At 33.8% G+C, this 18,399-nt stretch overlaps 1 protein-coding gene and 1 long non-coding RNA gene across 6 annotated transcripts in view; both read right to left on the bottom strand.

Moving 5' to 3' along the window:
• Positions 1 to 18,399, bottom strand: part of PDSS2 (decaprenyl diphosphate synthase subunit 2) — a 186,159-nt gene that overhangs the window by 135,101 nt on the left and 32,659 nt on the right. The window lies entirely within an intron of this gene.
• Positions 2,170 to 8,336, bottom strand: LOC141578368 (uncharacterized). Its single transcript, XR_012508680.1, has 2 exons — positions 4,103 to 8,336; positions 2,170 to 2,820 (listed from the first exon to the last, which is right to left on the bottom strand). It is a non-coding gene; the product is annotated as an uncharacterized LOC141578368 (long non-coding RNA).

Here is an 18,399-nt window from a genome sequence, read left to right as displayed (position 1 = left end):
GAATAGTGAATTTATTTTCACTCCTGTGGAGATATACTCAGAGCTGGTTATGATGTATTTATTCTCCACCTTGAACAGTCAAGAAAATAAATGCTTTCTGGGTTTCCAGTGCACTTAACAGATATTCTGAAGAAATGGCTTAAATGATCAGCAGTGTAATTCTCACTTATTACTTCAAAGATATAATATACTTTTTTTCAAGAATGACATTTAAACTATCACCAACAGCAGTGAAAATACAGGCATTTGGAGAAGGAAAATCTGCATAAGAAGGTTGCCTTTATCTTCTTCTGTAGTACACATTAAAAAAAAACAATTTAAAAAACAACCTGTTAATATACTGTCCCCAAAAGAGAGTAGAAATGAATTCTGTAGATTACAAATGTTATTTCAAGCCACACATTCATAGCAAAATACTACTATGTAGAAAAATGCAAAGGTCTGGTAGATTGTGATAATAGTACTTCATATATTTATGGTTTTCTCCTTTCAAATTATTTGTAAGAAGACCAATGACTTTTTGCTTGCTATGAAATAGCAAACAGAAATAAAATAACCAAAAACTCTCCAAATTGTCAGTGATAGAGAACAGGGAGGAGAGTACACAGCTACATAATCTCAGATAACACAAGAGCCTTGGAGATGATTTCTACATTTTTGTTTGTGTTTCTTACATTTCCACTGGCTACTAAATTTTCAAGTCATTTATTCTTTCTTTGAGAAACTTTATTTGGCTATTTGTGTGTCTGGTGCTATTAACTCATCATAATTTTACATCAAATCCTCATAACATGATTGGGGTTTAATTCCAAAAAATATTCAAAACCCACAAAACAGGAAAAAAAATTCACCCTAATGCATTTGGGAAGAAACAACCTATTAAAGGGAATAAGTGTGTCTGGTAGAATTCTAGAGATGACAGAAAACAAGAGGAAACAACATTTCTTAATGTTATTTAAATATGCAAACAGGAGACAGGGAGATACGCTAGGACAGAGAATCAACAGGAACTCTAGTCTTCCTGCACATAAAATAGAGCTTCATTAACAACAAAGGAACAGGTGTCTTGGGACCCATTTATACAGGCTATTAACTATTATGAGCTGCTGGTATCCAAATTTATTTTAGTACTAGGCAACTGATTAAAAATAAATATAAATTTAAATTCCAACTATTAGCATGTGAAAGCAAGGCCTAGCTTTCCAGAGTCCAATTTAATACAAAGGTATTTTTCTATGGTCCTGATCACGGAGGATACTGAAGTTTAGGTACAATATTTCCCAAGTCCCCAAATAAAAATCTCCATATTAAACCTCATTTGAATTTTAAAAAATTGATGAGTGGCTTTTTGTCTTGAACTGACAAGACCAAACAAGTTTTGTTCATAAGAACTAAATTTTTATTCAGACTTAAACAGGTAATGAAACAAACACACATCTATCTTTTCAAAACTAGATTAGGGAATCACATACACTCCTACTCTATTCAGTGCATTTCACCACTTTATATACTACTTATTTTGAAAAACATACATAGCAGTGGTTATCCTCTGATAATTTTTACTATCTTATCTATAAATACCAATTAAAATTTGAACATTTATGAGAAATCATCTACACATCTTAATAAAAATACTTGGAATGTTGAGTTGGAACTGCAGCAGGGATAATCCAGTTCAATACACTTATTCAATACAAGAAAATAAGGTAAAATGAGGCTAATTTGCCTAAAGTAAAAATGATAGCACTATCTGACCACATAAACTGTCAAAATACTATAATACTGTAAGGCAGTATAATAGTACTTATCTCCCAAAGATGTTAGGAAAATTCAATGCATTAATTATTATTGTTGATGTTATTTCAAATTATTACATTTACCTGCATCTAGTTTCTTTTTTAATCATTTGGTTTATAAACTTATATATGTTCTGATAGTGATATTATTTCTACTTATTCCAGAAGTATTAAGTGATTACACTTTTTGCATCTTACTCTATGGGGAATAAAGATGGTCCTGCATGATCTGTAACCACAAATATCTAGTAAAAGCCACTGTAGAAATGAAATGGTTAAAAATTTGAGAGACTGATGAAAAAGTCAGTAATAGAATCATTATTCTTAAAAATATGGTGATATTTTAAGAGGAAATAATTTGATAAGACCAGCATTTCTCTGATGCAACTGACAAAGGTTTAATTTCCAGAATATATAAGCAGCTCATACAACTTAATAACAAACAAACAAACAAAAAAACAGTCCAAAAATGGGCAGAAGACCTAAACAAGCAATTCTCCAATGAAGACATAGAAATGGCCAATAAGCACTTGAAAAAATGCTCAGTATTGCTACATATCAAAGAAATGCAAATCAAAACTACAATGAGATATCACTTCACACCAGTCAGAATGGCCATCATTCAAAAGTCCACAAATGATAAATGCTGGAGAGGGTGTGGAGAAAAGGGAACCCTCCTACATGACTGGTGGGAATGCAGTTTGGTGCAGCCATTATGGAAAACAGTATGGAGGTTCCTTAAAAAGCTAAAAACAGACTTACCCTATGATCCAGCAATCTCACTCCTGGGCATATATCCAGAGGGATCTCTAATTTGAAAAGATACATGCACCCCAATGTTCATAGCAGCACTATATACAATAGCCAAGACATGGAAACAACCTAAATGTGCGTTGACAGATGACTGGATAAAGAAGTTGTGGTATATTTATACAATGGAATACTACTCAGCAATAAAAAATATAACAGTGCCATTTGCAGCAACATGGATGGACCTGAAGATCGTCATTCTAAGTGAAGTAAGCTAGAAAGAGAAAGAAAAATACCATATAATATAACTCATATGTAGAATCTAAAAAATAAAAAAGAAGACACTAATGAACTTATCTACAAAACAGAAACAGACTCCCAGACATAGTAAACAATCTTATAGTTACCGGGGGAATTGTGATGGGAAGGGATAAATCTGGGGGTTTGAGATTTGCAAATGTCAACCACTATGTAAAAAAACAGATAAACAACAAATTTCTTCTGTATAGCATAGGGAACTATATTCAATATCTTGTAGTAACCTTTAATGAAAAAGATTATGAAAATGAATATATGGATATATGTATGACTGAAACATTATGCTGTACACCAGAAACTGATGTATTATAACTGACTATACTTCAAATAAGGGGGGAAAAAAAGACCAGCATTTCTCAACCTTGGCACTACTGGCATTCTGAGCTGTAAAATTCTTTGTTTTAAGGGTTTGGGCATACAGGCTGTTTAGTAGCATCCCTAACCTGTACCCACTAGATGCCAGTAGCATTCCCCAGTTGAAACAACCAAAAATATCTCCAGACATTACCAAATATCCCTAGGGGGCAAAATCATCCCTGACTGAGAACACTTGATAAGGCAGACTAATATATTTTGTGTTGCTTTTCAAGCTAATGGCACATACTAAATATCACATCTAGTGGCAAACCAAATCTGAAGCTTTAGGATTTTTTGAAAGATAGCTTCAGCTCTAAGGCATCAAGCATTAGGGTATTGAATAGAGGAGTAAAATCACAAATTCAATATCAAGGTATGTTCTGGGTTTTGATTCTACAGTTTTCTGCCACTAACTGCCCAAAACTCCAAAGAAATATGAATAGGTCCATGTTCCTAATGAGAGAGAGGTTATCTTTCATTATATTAAAGTTTCTCAAATTAGAAAAAGCTCTGTCACCCTCCAAGAAATCTTTAGCATTTCCTTACCTATTCCTCTAAAATACAATAACTTGTCATTTCGCTAAAGCAAAAATTTCTTTCAATTCCAGGCTGGTGTTCTGGAGTAAGTCATTTAGTGTATATGTAACCTATCCAGTGGCCTAAGAGCACTAAAACGATGTGGTTTTGTTCTCTGTACATGAATTTTGTAGGGAAAATTTGTTATAAAACCATTCTCATATTTCACACTTTCCAAAGGTCTCAAAAGTAGTTAAGGTTTATTATACTGGAGATTTTGAAAATGTCAGATTAAGAACCAAGTAATTGAGGTGGGAAGCAAATGTCAGGTCTACATAATTAACATATGAAGGGGAAGAACTTACCTCCTCTGCCTCATGCATCTTCTCTTGCTCTCTAGCCTTCATTCCTACTGAAGTATAACACTTTAAACAATTGCTTCGTAATGGTAGCACCTCATTAAAAATCTGGGGCATAGGGCAAGTAGAAGTACTCTACAAGAAGACCACTAAGAGAGAAAGATGGAAAGGAATGTCTGAGAATCAGTGACCAAGCATGAATCAGCTCAGAATCAACTTTTAAAAGAATTAGAGCCAATGGAGGGCATAGTCCAAAAGACAGCACTGCCATTAGTGCCCCCTCTGCTTCTGGAAACCCACAGGCTTTGCACTGAAAACAAACAAGCAAAGAAAATGTAGTCTGGACAACTGATTAATTTGGGAATCATAATCATCAAGTGGAGAGTGCTGCTCATTTTGGTTTTGACTTCACTTGAAAAGCTACCAAGGGGTCTCCATTTCATGTTCTCAACAAACTTGTTTCTTCAGTGAAAGAAAAGAATGGTCTGTGTTTTCACAAAGGGATGCCTACAGGCTGAAAAGCTCTGTTAACACTGTTTTGTTTTGACTCTATGTATGATGACATCTCCCAACATTAGAAATTTGTACATAATCTACTAAGTCTGAATTTACATATTGGGCAGTATTTCCTTTAACAAAGTCTAATTGAAACAGCAATTTTATGGTACATGAAAACTTAATTTCAAATGTTAGCGATACTGAGAAATCTCATTTAGATAGAAGACAACTTATTTTTAGTTGTAAAAAACTGCAACACCAAAGTATTTTGCATTTAATGCTATAATTTACATATATTATAATATTCATGATACATGATAAATACCCAAATCCTATTTGGAAAACCTTCATTGCAAAAAATTAAAATTTCAACAAAATGGTGTTTTACATTTTAAAGAATGTTCTCATTTTAAAAAACACATTAATTTGGCAAATGATACTAAACCTATTATGACAAATAAGCACAGATTCCTTTGATATTCCCTGAATAATTGTAAATATTAAAGCAAACACCATATATGTGCTAACAAATTTCTAAATTTATTAAATAAACAAATAGGCATCCTGCATTTTAGTTATATATTGCAGACATTTCACACAGGTACAGGATTACTTTAACAAAAGATTCTTTAGTTATTATAGGCAATATGCTGCTACAAACTAAAAAGGAAACAGCTCTGAAAAAACTGATGTTCTCTGACCCATTTCATTTATAAATTTGTATTTCAAGGAAAATTTTCAGGGTTAACATTTTCTACTTGAACCGACAAGTGTCTTTTCTCTAAAGTATTATTTCACTTAGGTAACAAATCATCTATATGTCTACATAACAGAAATGAAAACTTCTGCTCCAAAAAAGACTAAGCAATGGGATATTATTTATAAATAATACCAACAAAAAATGTGGGATCACACACGTAACATAACCTAAATCAGTACTGCTTTAAAATGTATAGAGACTTCTGATTACATCATGGGAGTGAGGTGGTTGAAAAATCCTCCCTCAGCAATTATAAAGCTGGACAAATCTGTCAAAAGCAAGTTTTAGCACTCTGGAATTTAAGGGTATTCACTTCGTGAAAACTACTGAACTTCCAGGAGGAACAGTGTGAGTTTATGACATCCTTGCCAGGGGCTGCTCCCACACCTACTCCTGGCTTTGTCAGTGCAGTAGTTCACTCAGGGCAGGACAGGCTGTGAAAACCAGCAGCTTTGTCACCTCTGCCAGAGAGGGATCACTTGATCTGGAGCACTGTCAGTTACAGTAGTGATCTGTGGCAAACCAACAGAAATGGCCAGTGGCACTGTAAGCCTGAGTAAGCAAACCTGACTGGGGCAAAGAGCAAATAAGCAGACTAGCCACGGATTTAATAGGGAGTTCCAGCAGGTGCAGGTAGTCTTCAAAAAAAAAAAAAAAAAAAGAGAGAGAGAGAGAGACTAGGGAATCTGAATGGTTAGAAGGAAGTACTACTATAGTGAGGTTTTCCAGAGGAATACTAATATCTGAATTTCATCTCAGTTAGTCTTCAGCCATTTACTTTGGGAAGGAAAGATTCGAGAAATCTTCAGAACATGACCCTAATATAAGGGTGATAGCATTAACTTCTTGAATGTTTTAATTAAAAATACATTTCATGCAGGACATCTCTACAACAGTTGAAGCAAAACACAACAAACCTTCCTGGTACCTTCTTGGATCAGGAACTGGGGTATTCTGGTTAACATCATCTTACTTACATAGATCAGTACTTGTCAAATGAATTGGAACAAAATGTACAACAAATTAAGCTGATCATGATCTTATTTTTCTTGAATAAGTCAGAAAACATCTGGATATCTTACACTGCCTTAGGGTCATGGTTATAACTAACTATCATTACTCTCTAGTCAGGCTGTTGCTGCATGTGTACTCAGCAAGGAAGCTTCAGTAAAAGCCAGATAGACCGATTTTTACTATGGGACAGTGAAACCAAGAAAATTGAGAGCTCAAGCCTGCAAGTTAAAACATCTTTAAGAAATAAATAAATAAAATAATTAGCAATTACTAAATTATGAAAGGAAACAAAGAAAAGGCCGAATGAAAGCTTAACTAGGAAGAATGCTGGCATTTGGGAATTCTTACAGAGAGGAGGGATCAAAGGAGGAAGTTTTATACAGTTCTTCAAATATGAAATGTTTGATTCCTGGTGGGCTCTAATAAGAGGAGGAACAGAAGGAACTCTGCAAATACTGGTTTGATGAAGACACAAAAAGAGAAAAGTCCATTTATTTCTTTGTGCCTTTTAATGGCTTTCTGGTGTCCATTCCATGAAACAGACAACTACACCAGGCTAAGCATACATGGATGCACAGTTATAATGTTCCTTTAGGTGTGAAGTACACAGTAGCAATTTTATGTGGCCTGGAACTTTCATCAAATCTGTTACTTTCCAGCTGCTGCTAATTCTACCTTTAAAAAGCACTACTGTACATCAACAAAAATACACAACCCAAAAAATGTAACAGGATTGCTTAGTGGAACATGGGATATCACTCCCTGGAAAGTATAGTAACAAGCTTACAGAAAATCATGTGTAGTATTAAAGATCTTATTAATTAACTGTGAAGTAAATAGAACGTCTATTTTGGAATTTCATGTTAAATGAAGGGAAGGTTAACCTCCCTTTCCCAACCCTCTTCATTCTCTAGCCTGTCCTCTAAAAAAGCATCTCTGAAAACGTGCCTACAAACTTTTCTCTTTAAAGATCAACTCAAATACATTTTTAAAAATGAAGATTGTATTAATTATTTAATAGTCATATATATTCACAGGGAAAAGAATCTGGTGCTGAACATAGTGATTTTTTTCACTTTTCTTTTGGGTTCCCATATACAGGAATCAAAACAATTTACAAAGGATATTTGTACAATGAGGAATGGTAGACTTAAAAATTCAGACTTATTGATATTACAAAGTAACTTCATGCATACGTGATACATGCAGAAAGGCTATCATTGTAAACAGGATTATACCGGGAATACAGATTTCAAAGACAATTAAAACAAAATCTGAAAAGTTGATCCTATTTTAAAATGTCATTTTAACATGGTAAACATGTGTTCTACTAAGGCTCACAGCAGGTCAAAGCTTACATTTAAATCATTGACATTTTTTGGTAATTATTCATTTTAGAGTAAAATCTAAAATGGCCACTCATATGATAAAACCACAGACTATAGAGTTGGAAGGTATCCAACAGCTCACTAGTTCAAATATTCTCATTTTACAAAAGAACCAGCCAGGGCCAATGGAAGTTAGCCGACATGTCCAAAATTCTTGATGCTCTCAAGATTAAGGCACAGCATAGGGCTAGGATAGTACTTCAACACTGAAGCTAACTAAATCACATTTAACCAGGAAGAAATCTCTTTCAAAAGCCTAACAATTTTTTCTTTCATCATAAAATGATCTTTTGAGTTTGAAAGAATTTGAAGATCAACAAGCAATCACTGTCAGTAATAAAAGAAATCTACAAAATATTTCCCCAAGATCTGAGGCAATGGAAAATTTAAAAATAAACCAGGGAAGTCCAAAGTTAGAGTTCTCTCTTCTGTGTTTCTCCCATAATAGTAGATGCACATGAATCACATCTGAATTCGATCTAAGGAAAGGAAAATCACTAGTGGAGCAATTTAATACACAAGCCACCACATCCTCAAATAAGTCTGATAGGTTTGTCAACTTTCTGTTAACCACTGCACTGTGCTTTGGTATTCTGACCATTGTGGACTAGACATTTCCAAAGAGTGTCTGACTTGACCTACTTAGACCTTGACATCTGGAAACAGCATTGTTCCCCAGCCTCTCCCCACCACCTGTGAAAAAGACCAGAAGAGTTAGTTGGCTGTTTCTAAAGATGAGATGACAGGCCTGCAGGTGCACCTGTGGCCTCTGACCTGTGAGCGGAATTCTCACTTGCATGACTAAGTGAAGCAGCAGCCTGAATTAGAAATATTAGCAGTTGTCATTTAAATGAACTTTCTCTAGAGACCCTGGGTAGATAACATGAATAAGCTGCTCAAAAATTTCCTCAGCAAACCTTTAACTCTCATTTTTGCCAACATCATTATGTTTGTCTGAACAAGGAAAAGTGAGTAGAGAGAGAAGGCAGAAAATTTGTAAATAAAGAAAAGCATTATTTGCTCTGTTTGGCTTTAAGATAATGGCAAATAAAAGGGCACATTCTAGAAAAGGCAAAGCCAAAAGAGCTGAAAAACAGTTAAGTGGTTGCCAGGGATTAGGGGAGTGGAGAGTGGTCCACAAAGAGGGTACATAGGGGAACTTTTAGGGTCATGGAAATATTCTGTATGGTACTGTGTGGTGGATACATGACACTATATATTTGGCAAAGCACAAAGAACTTTACAAAACAAAAAGTGAACTTTAATGTATGCACATTAAAAAATCAGCCCAGAAGTTGGGGGCCCCAGGCTGGAATGGAGGCTGTGTCAAAAGAATCTAATTGTATTATAAATGTATGACATAATCTCACTGAACACAGAACAAGATAAAAAAAAAAAAAGAAGCTGACAAATTACTTTGGAAAATCATGTTTTAACTGGAAGCAGTAAGGGCAGAATAAAAAGGAACTGTACATGAACACTGTCTGCTAGTTAGTGGGTTGTTTCTCACAGGAGTAAGAGTTAATATTTCTGAAACTGCTTTAGATGTATACCACAGGTGAACAAATAAGTAAATGGATGATGGATGGTAGAAGCCAGATTAATCACAGTTGAAGAAGGAAGTTCAGATAAACAAGGGGGAAAGCTAGAAAGAATTCTGTGGTACTGGATTAGTCAGCATCATCACTATGAACCCATTAACCCACTATAAACCCATGTTTAGCTTAATATAAATGCAGATGAAAAGATACAAAAATAATTATAGATGTGTGTGTGTATATATATAAAATATATATATACAGATTAGTATGTATACATATATTTCTTTACTCTGTTGAGAAGGTCTAGAAACTAGGACACTCTAGTAGCAATGAGCATACTCACTGCCCAGATTCTAAATGCCACTAAGCAGGGAACCAGGCTCTTTGGAGAATTGGCTGGTTCTAGGACTAGGGCAGGGAAAATACAAGATGAGTTCACAGCATTTTGAAGTACCAGAAAGTAAAGAAGTGTTCAAAAAAAAAAAAAAAAAAGGTGGGGGCATATCAAAGGGACATAAGAGCCAACCCAAAAGAGCTTCCATCTGCCAAAGTTGGAACCATTTGAGCAACAAAATAACACAGTAAAGAATTATAACTCAAAATGTAAAATAAACATGCATGAGTCCATACTGAATGACTGAAAAAATAAATGAAGGAGAAAAGACAGAACTTCCTTAAAGAATTCCAAATAATTTATGTAGATACCCTAAAAGCTTAACCTACCTCCTCCTTTTGAGCAAGGGCTGGACTTAACGACTAGTCAAAAACAGAGTAGGGGGGATAGGGGTAACTTTATAGTGGAGAAGCTTAGTAAATACTGCCTTGACCATATGATTCAAGGTTAACATCAACAATGATAAGTCATATTCATAGAATGTACCTCTAACACTACGTAATGAGAAGGGCAATTTATTTCTGTGGTATTATTCCAAAAAAATCCATAAGCTCAGTGTATATGAGGAAAACATCATGCAAACCCAGACTGAGAGATAGTCCGCAGAACAGTTGACCAATACTCCTCGAAACTGTTACAGCCATGAAAAATATTTAAAGACTGATAAACTGCCAAAGAAACAGAGGAAGTGAAGGGGACATGACATCTAAATGCCATGTGGTATCCTGGATTGGATGGAACAGAAAAAGGATGTTAGTGAAAAAGCTAGTAGAATTTGAATTAAGCCTGGTGTTTAGTTAATAGTAATGTTATTACTGTTGATTTCTTTTGACAAATATACCATGGTTATGTCACATGTTAACAACAGGGAAACAGGGTAAGGGGTATACAAGAACTCTCTGCAACATATTTGTAACTTTTCTGTAAATCTAAAATTATTCCAAAATAAAAAATATATTTAAAAAATATGCCATATCTGGAAGGAACTCTAGTTTGAAAAGATACATGCCCCTCAATGTTCACAGCAGCACTATATACAATAGCCAAGACATGGAAGCAACCTAAATGTCCATTGACAGATGACTGGATAAAGAAGTTGTGGTATATTCATACAATGAAATACTACTCAGCAATAAAAAAGAATAATGCCATCTGCAGCAACATGGATGGACCTGGATATCATCATTCTAAGTGAAGTAAGCCAGAAAGAGAAAGAAAAATTCCATATGATATCACTCATATGTGGAATCTAAAAAAAAAAAAAAAAAAAAAAAAAGAAGAAAGAAAAGAGAGGACACTAATGAACTCATCTACAAAACAGACAGACTCGCAGACACAGTAAACAATTTTATGGTTACAGGGGGAAAAGGGGTGGGAAGGGATAAATTTGGGAGTTTTGGGATTTGCAAAGGTTAACCACTATATATAAAAATAAATTAAAAAAACAAATCTCTTCTGTATAGCATAGGGAACTATATTCAATATCTTGTAATAATAACCTTTAAAGAAAAAGAATATGAAAACAAATATATGTATATATATGTATGACTGGGACATTATGCTGTATACCAGAAACTGGCACATTATAACTGCCTACAATTAAAAAAAAGAAAAATAATGCCAGGAAAATAGATACGTCAGGAAAACAGATATGCCAGGACTTTATGCTTATCAGATAAATGAGTCAAGTGTACCTTTACTCTTAATATCCTTTGTTGAAAATCTAAAGCATAACAATTGAACGTGTGGTATTTGGTAATCAATGAAAATCTAACTAGATTCCATCACTTCTAAAATTTTTAAAAAATTTTTCTTTTATAATTCTTAGCTGTACAAAATATACAACGATGCTTTAAATAAAGCTACTTGAACTGATGAGAAGGGAGTCATGCAGAAGAAACAATGATTGGTGATGAAACTTAGAACTTCCTTTCCATTCAGGTTTTATATTTAGGGCTTAAGTATTTTATTCTTGAGGAAGAGACAATGACAACATGGCAACTGGAAAATAAATCCCATTACTCATAAGATCAGTGGTGAACTCGGAGGCCCACAACACTATACTGCATCTCAAGAGATAAGAAAGAAACAAATTGGAAGAGTTAAAAAAGACCACTTACAGGGTAAGAGGGAGTAAAAGAAGATACTGAAAACTGACAAGCTACCTTCTATCCTGCTGGTAGCAAACAGACTGTATTTTTAAATTAACTCTTTGTACAACCCTGTCTGCTGTGGTAAGGACTAATTCTCCTTAGAGAGCTCCAGCTGCCAGAAATAGTTCGTATTCCAAGCAGGGGGGTGGGGGGATTACAGAGAGGGTACAGAAATCATTTGGAAGCAAATATTTGTCTTGATGCTTTTCCCCCTTCAACAGCTGTATGAGGGAAGGTAGGTGTTGATGGGAGTTACAGGTATTTCTAGTATACTAAAATGGCACAAACCCACATATTTCATGGGGGGGGGGTGGGGAGCACACAACAAACTAAAACTACTGACAAAATGACTTTCCAGTATGTCAAATATACCAATGCATATTATAACTAAGCCTAATATAATAGTAATAAAAAATATTACACTTAATTTCCCCACAGAATCCATTTTATTCATTTATTCAATAAACATTTACTTTATGTTTCTTATGTGCTAGCCACTTTTTTAACAGCTCTATAGGTTTTGAATAAAGATACATGCTCCTTATTTTAAAATTGAAGCAATTCAAACAAGTACAAAAATGACAGGCAGTAAAAATGACCCCATAAGCTACCAGAATTTAACATCTGGTGATAAAGAATCTAGACATTTCTCTTTTGCCAGGCACATTAATAAATGTTTTATAAAAAGTACTTTAGTCATTTTTCAAATAGGAAAAGTTTCTTTTAAAAAAAGGATAACCAGTTATAAAGTTTGAATTTTATGTCAATATTAATCCTAGACTCTTCTCTTATTGAAAATAATTTGAAAATTTAGCCCAATGATTTTCCTTCACCTAAAATGAACCTAATAGAACTTTTCTCTGCCTATTTCTACTTAGTCTATAGTATATAAAATGGTCAGCTACTACCTGCAGCAATAAAAAGTAACAGTAAAAAAAATAATAAAATGAAATAAAATATTTACTGTTAAAAATCACCTTTAAAGGGGGAAAGGGACACAAGCAGTTGCATATTCTCTTGATTTTCACTTTCATGTTCATCTTGAAAATTCTCAAAAAAATTGTTCGGGCATTTTCTTACTAAATACAACTTTAAGTTAACATTCATTAGGTTAAATCTGAGAGTGAAAAAGACCACATCTAAGGCTTTCACAGCATTAGAATTTTGAATGCAGAAATAGAGTCAAAGGATTTTTCACAAGGGAAAATCAAACATTACTCTCTTCTAAGTGACAGGTTATCTGCCACCCCGTGCCCCTTCTCCCCCACACACACTTCCTTTCATTCTCAGTTACGTTGATATCAATAGATGACTTGCTATATCCCCTGACTTCCATCCTGGCCTCCATTCACTTTCTCTTCACCTCACTCAAGTGTGAGAAGTACAGGCACACTCTGAATTGATCCCAGAACAGTTTCCCTAAGAACTCAACCTTGGCATTCCCCTTCTTGAAGCCTGGCCTTTGTTTGAGCTCTTCTCTTGCTGCCCCTGCCCCATGACTCAATACACTGTCTTTATGCCTAACTAGGGACTGCCCATGTCTCAACCTACCCTTCTCAGTATCTTCTGTGATACTGGTCAGGCTACTGATCTTTTCAAATAACAGCAATTGGTTTTATTAATTTTTCTCTATTGTTTATTCATTTTCTATTTCTCTGATTTCTGCTCTTTTCTTTATTAGTTCATTCTTTCTACTTACTTTGGGTTTACTTTATCTTCTTTTCTAGTTTATTCAGGTAGAAGATTAGACAATTGCCTACATTCCACAAATTGACATGTTTTTTCATCATCATTCAAAATATTTTCTAATGTTCCATGTGATTTTTTATTTTATCCATCAGTTATTTTAGAAAATTGTTGTTTAATTTCTAAATATTTAAGAATTTCCCAGATATCTTCTGTTAAAGAATTCTAATTTATTTCTGGGTTTGGTGTAGGCACATTCTTTGTGTGATTTACAAACTTAAATTTATTGAAACTTTTTTTTTAAATCACCCAGCATATGGTCAATCTAGAAGAATGTTTCAGATGCACCTGAAAAGAGTATTTACTTTGTAGTGTTGGAAGACGTTCTATAAATATCAATTAGGTCAAGTTAGTTGACAGTGTTGTGTAAGCCTTCCATATCCCTATGAATTTTATGTACTCTTGTTCTATCAGTCACTGAGATATGAATGTTGAAATCTCCAACCATAACTGTGGATTTGTCTATCTCACTTGTCAGTTTTTGCTCCATGTATTCTGAAGCTCTGTCATTACATGTGTATATACATTAAGAACAGTTACACCATCTTGATGAATTAACCCTATTATCACTTTAAAATGTTCCTCTTTATCCCTTATAATATTTTTTGTTCTGAATATTTGTTTAATTCTTTGAAATTAATACAGCAATTCTGGCTTTCTTATGATTAATGTTTGTTTGGTATATATTATGACTTTAGTCTTCCTACTGAAAATGAGTTTTATATAGACAGCAGAAAGTTTCTGTGTAGCCTGAAAATCTTTGCCTTTTAACTGGAGTATTTAGATCTTTTATAATTAATACAACTATTGATGAGACTGGGTTTAAATCTACCATCTTGCTATTTGTTTTCAGTTTGTCTCATTTGTTCTTTGTTCCTTTTTCTCATTTCCTGTCAACTTCTGAATTGAGTATGTGTGTATATATATATTTTAACAAATATATATACTTTAGTATTTCATTTTAATCTTCATTATTTGGCTTATTAGTTCACTCTTTTTTCAATGTGATTATTCTAGGACTTGCACTATGCATCTTTTACTTATCATGGTCTGCCTGTAAATAGTATTATACTCTTTCATGTATAATAACTTTTTAACAGTATACTTCCATTCTTTCTCTATTATTTGTTCTGTTGTTTATATACATTTTGCTTCCTCATATGTTATAAATCCCACAATATATTGCTATTATTTTTGCTTTAAAGAGTTAACTATTTTTCAGTTTTTAAATGAGGGAAAAGAACTCTGTTTTATTAACCACATATTTAGCATTTCCAGAGCTCTTCATTCTTTTGTATAGCTCAAAGTTTCCATCAGGTATCATTTTCCTTCTGTCTGAAGAATCTTGTTTAACATTTCTTCCAGCAGTAGTCTGCTGGTGATGAATTCTCTCAGCTTTAATTTGTCTGAAAAAGTATTTCACCTCCTTTAATAAAATATATTCTCAGTGGATACAGTAATCCAGGTTGACGTGTTTTTTTTCCCCCTATCATTACTTTAAAGATGTTACTCTATTATCTTCTCTAGTTTCTGATAGAAATCTATGGTAATTTTCTTTTGTCCTCTGTACTCAATGTGCCTATTTTTTTCTACCTGAATTTGAGAATTTCTGTTTATCAATTTCTTTTTTTTGGAAATTTAATTATGATGTATTCTGATATGATTTCATTTATGATTATCCTGCTTGGGGGTTGTTGAGAGCTTCTTGGATCTAGAAATTTATACATTTCCATCAAAGTTTGAAAATTTGGGGCATTATTTCTCAAAATAGTTTTCCAGTCTCCATCTTTTGGTGCTCTAATTACTCCTATTTTAAACCACTTGATATTGATATAAATATAAATTAGGCTCTGTAAATTTTTTAAGTTATCTTTCTATGTTCATTCTGGATTGTTATTATTTTTTTCAAGATTACTGATCTTTTCTTCTGTAGGATCTAACTTGTCTGTAATCCCATCAAGTGAAATTCACTTAAATACTTTACATTTCATCTCTAAAAGCTCCATTTGGTTCTTTATATCTTCCATTTCTCTAATTATAATGTTCATTCATATTTTCCTTTCATAGCTTTACTATACTGAGCATACTGATTTTAGCTGTCTCAACATTCTTGTCTGTTAATTCCATCATTTCCACCCTTTCTTAGTCTGTTTCTCATTTGGTTATGAGTTATGTTTTCTCACTCCTTGACAAATCTTTAATTTTTTAATTGTATGCTAAATATTGCTGATTTTATGTTCTTGAGTGTTAGGTTTTGTTAAAGAAGATTAGATTTTGTTCTATTGGGCAGTTAAATTACATGTGAACCAATCTGATGAGGTTTATGTTTAGGGTGGGTCTAGAATAGCCTTTATTCTAGAGCTGATTTAGTTCCACTACAAAGGGTGATCCTTCTGAAGTCTTCCTTGAATACCTCATGTATTCAGTGAGGTCTTTTTACTCTAGTGACGTGAACTCAAATGATTTCTTGTCCTCTATGAGCTCTCAGAATTGTTCAGTTTACAGCTGTTAATAACTTTTTTCCTGGCAGTTGTTCTTTTCCTAACATAGTGTTTCACCATACCTATGTGCAGAAATCAGGGACTCATATATAGATTTCTAGAGCTCTTTCTCTGTGTAACTCTTTCTTGTACGGCATATTATCCTGTAAATTTTAGCCACCATGGCTTCCCCAAACTCTTGATCTGTCTCTCACACCACTCAGCAATATCACAGGGTTCTATTTGTGTTTTCCCTCCCTGCACCATGATCTGGAAATTGCTTCTGGGCAGAAAGCCAAAGCAATTATAGAACTCACCTCTTCTCTTTCCCTTCTTTTTGGAATCACAGTGTTATGTTGCCTGTTGCCCAGTATGTGAAGACAGTTGTTTCAAGTATCTGTCTAGTTTTCTAGTTGTCTATATAGAGAGCAGGCAATTCCAGATCCTGTAATTCTCTCATGGTGAGAAGCGAAACTCCTTTCTTGTAATATTTGACTGTATGTCAAACACTATATATAAAATAACTGTAGAGACTGTAGTTGATATTATTTCCCACAGAGGATTACTCTTTTCTCTTTAGGCAGAAAAAACTGAGCTGGATTAGGATTGAAATGTATCTTTAGTTAGACTCCATTCATCTTTATTTTCAAATTTCTCAAGGATGAAACAGTCAAGTGTTTGTTGCAGGCCCCTTTCTCTAGATTAATGATTCTCAAAGTACAGTCTGTGAACCTACAGGGGTCCCTGAGATTTTTTTTCAGGAGGGAGTTCATGAAACAAAAACTATAATATAACTAAGATATCATTTGCGTTTCTCACTGTGTTGACATTGACACTGATGGTACAAAAGAAATAGTAGGTAAAACTTCTCCAGCCTCAGCACAAATCAAGGCAGTGATACCAACTACACAATTATGTTCTCCAGTGCCATGCACTCATAATAAGAAAAATACCAGTTTTACTTAAGGGCATCTTGATGAAAGAGTATAGTTAATTTTATTAAATCTTGACCCAGAGTATATATCTTTTGTAATAATCCACGTTACAAAATCAAAGCATGTGTAAAGTACTGTGTTGTATACCAAAATATGGTAATTGTCTCAAGGAAAAGCTGAATTAGCTGGGTTTTTTTTTCAGGAGATACCATTTTTACTTAAAAGAACAACCAATAGATAAATTACTCTTTCAACTTGGATACTCAGCAGGTGTTTTCTCAAAAATGAATGTAGTAAGTAAGTCTGTTACTTAAAGGGATAAAAATAACAGCACTTGTTGCCATAAATAAAATTCGAACTTTCAAGCAAAAATTAGAATTGCAGAAAACTTATATTGGCCGACATAATCTTGACAACTTTCCAAAACTTAGTACTTTTCTAATGAGACCAGTGGTGATAGCAACAAATATGTGGGGAATTTTATAATGTATTGAAGATTTGTATACCTCAGTGAACCAATATTTCCAAATGACCTATACAAAATTGTGGGTAGGTAAAAGATCCATTCAAAATGCAAGACAGAACAATGGATTTTAATGTAACAATATACAAAGTTCATTGACATAGTTTCAGATTCTGCACTACAAGTAACCTCTAAGAAACTACCACCTGTCAAGTTTTGCCATAGGATCAAAAAGAAAATTCATGATTATCTGTAAAAGCGATTATATTACTCTTCCTTTTTCCAACTACGTATCTATGTAAGGCCAGATTTTCTTCATTTACTTCAACCAAAACAACACTTTTCAACAAACTGAAAGCAGAAGCAGATATGAATAATCAATTTTCTGCTATTAAGCCAGAGATTTACAAAAATATAAAACAACTGTTTTCAATATTTGTTTTTGAAAAATATAATCATTTTTCAAAAAATGTTTATTAATGATAACGTATTATGAGTTTATTACTGTTATTTAAAAGTAATAAATATTTTAAATTTCTCTTATTAGAATTTCTGAACTTCTGATACAATAAATAGCAACAGATATAATCCATTGAAGCAAAATCTCCTTGGTGTCTTCAATAACTTTTAAGATTGAAAAGGGGTCCTGAAATCAAGAAGTTTGAGAACCTAGCAAGTCTCCTAAGTACCATGAGTCTGCAATAGATTTTACTCAGCTTTTCCAGGCTAGCCTCAATCTCCCACTCTGTCCCATTAGCAAGTGTCTAGTGGAGAAAAAAAAGGCTGTGCATTTTGGGCTCACCTAGATTTCCACATGCCAAACCAGCCCTCACAACTGTTAAAAGTTATTCTGAATTCTCTTGTCCCCTGTGAATTCCCTCTGCCTAGACCAAACCTAATCCTAGGAACATGCCCATACTTGGCAACTGCT

Source organism: Camelus bactrianus, chromosome 8 (genome assembly GCF_048773025.1).
Source record: "Camelus bactrianus isolate YW-2024 breed Bactrian camel chromosome 8, ASM4877302v1, whole genome shotgun sequence".
In the NCBI taxonomy this organism is placed as follows: Eukaryota; Metazoa; Chordata; class Mammalia; order Artiodactyla; family Camelidae; genus Camelus; species Camelus bactrianus.
The sequence above is the reverse complement of the archived record's forward strand: the minus strand, read 5'-3'. Positions and strand labels throughout refer to the sequence as shown.